The sequence below is a fragment of the Solanum lycopersicum genome, chromosome 1, assembly GCF_036512215.1.
Source record: "Solanum lycopersicum chromosome 1, SLM_r2.1".
Classification (NCBI taxonomy): Eukaryota; Viridiplantae; Streptophyta; class Magnoliopsida; order Solanales; family Solanaceae; genus Solanum; species Solanum lycopersicum.
Window position 1 is genome coordinate 36,045,223 of NC_090800.1, and position 2,228 is coordinate 36,047,450.

A 2,228-nucleotide genomic window follows, 5' to 3' on the forward strand; every position below is an offset into this window, starting at 1 on the left:
TTCGCAAGCCTATCAACATTCATGAGTTGTCTTCTTAAACAAAAGTAGAGAGTGGTCACTCTTGCTGATATCCACTTCAAGTCTATCACTATTCAAAATCTTTCTTCGTATAAAAAAGTGCAGTTGGACAATTCTTGCATCTATGCCTTCTTCTTTTTTGTTATTCTTCATTCTTTCCTGTTATAAATGTTGTATAGCGTTAGTTATTCACTAAAGCTCTATTATTAAACCTTTTAAATTTAAATCACACATATGACCAAGTCTTTATGTGTCTCGATTATAATACAAACAAAGAAACCAAAGAAACAAAGGGCAGTATACCAAAATTAAAGAAAACATAGGGGGAACTAGATCCAGAATATGTTAGGATTATGTAAATGCGACTTCTTGATTTCATTTTCCTTACCTTGAGCACATAATAAAAAGATGAGATCTCCATTGGTAAGCATGAGATAGAAAGAATACATAAAATATCAAAAGTGGTCAATAAAATTTGAATTACTTGTAACAACATTAGTACTTAGTGCAATCTATAGGCAAAAAAATCTTTATTCTCCACAAGATCATATCTAATTAGGAAATTTCCCTATGCCATGTTTCCAAATATAGTAATTTCATCTGCAGGTAATATTGTAAGACAAACCAAACCTTTCTCCACTTGTGCAAATGTGCTTGAAGGCAACAACTTTAATCCACATTTATAAAATGTGCACCGATCGTTGGCGCATCGATTGTTAAATTCTAAGACTCATCACATAGATGAGAGAAGTCTTTGATGGATCATTCTTCCTAGTAGAACTAATTGAATCAACCAATGTTGATTCCATATTCAACAACGGATAGTTTTAATATTAAGCACCAGTGGTCTAGTGGTAGAATAGTACCCTGCCACGGTATAGACCTGTGTTCGATTCCTGGCTGGTGCATTATTAGAGTGCTGTGAAGATAAATTGTGGAAATGTGTGAATACTTTGGGTCTTTCACCTTGGCTGATAAATTAGGCGATAATGGCACATCTGAGCCTCTTTTTGTTTATACCGAAAAACAATCATCTCGAAAAACATTCTATGATGTAGTATGGAATGGTTTCAAGTCATTATCAATGTTTGCACCGTATGAGTCCTTTTTTTTTATACTGAAAAAAAAATCATCATAAAAAATATTCTAAGATGCAGTATGAAATGGTTTCAAGACATCAACAATGTTCTCACCATATGCATCTTTTTTGTGAAGATAAATTGTGGAAATGTGTGAATACTTTGGGTCTTTCACCTTGGCTGATAAATTAGGCGATAATGGCACATCTGAGCCTCTTTTTGTTTATACCAAAAAAAAATCATCTCGAAAAACATTCTATGATGTAGTATGGAATGGTTTCAAGTCATTATCAATGTTTGCACCGTATGAGTCCTTTTTTTTTATACTGAAAAAAAAATCATCATAAAAAATATTCTAAGATGCAGTATGAAATGGTTTCAAGACATCAACAATGTTCTCACCATATGCATCTTTTTTGTTTTTGATACTGAAAAAAATTAACATCATCAAAAACATTCTAACGTATAGTATGGAATGGTTTCAAGTCATCAACAATGTACGCACCATATGCATGTGTTGTTTCATTTAGGAGGGTAGAAAATTAACATGATACTTGTTATTTCAATTGAGGTTCAACATCATGACAACAAAAATATTTTGTAGATTCATAGAATTCTTTACGAAAGAAACTTATTATATATCAATTGAGATAATCTAAATTTTGTAATATAATTGGTGGGGTGCACCAGGACAAGGTCATAGTGAAAGCTACCATGATGGACCTTGCCCTAAAAAATAGAGTTAATATCGTGTGAGTCAATGACTCACATATTAAACTAATAAGAACAAATACTACACTTGATCTTAGCCAAAAGGCCGAGAAAGATATGTTCTACAGTTGCTATGTCTGTTGGGTTTTAAAAGAAGTGAATCGAAAATGAAGGTTGCAATTTTTATGAAAAGGCGCGACTTGTATGAAGAGTTGCTATTTTTATGAAAAGTTGTGATTTTTATGAAAAGTTATAATTTTTATTAAAAGTCGCGTCTTTTATGAAAAGTCCTGACTTTTATGAAAGGTTGTGATCTTTTCGAAAGATTGTGATATTTTCAAAGATTTGTGACCTTTCCAGTAAGGCAAAATAAGAACTTTTTCACACTATCCTTTGTTTTCTATAAATTGAGGGGCTTCC

The 2,228-nt window shown here is 32.2% G+C and overlaps 1 pseudogene; it reads right to left on the minus strand.

Annotated features, from left to right (window-relative positions):
- Positions 1-1,764: 1,764 nt before the first annotated feature.
- On the minus strand, positions 1,765-1,927 carry LOC112940765 (U2 spliceosomal RNA; annotated as a pseudogene).
- Positions 1,928-2,228: the final 301 nt, after the last annotated feature.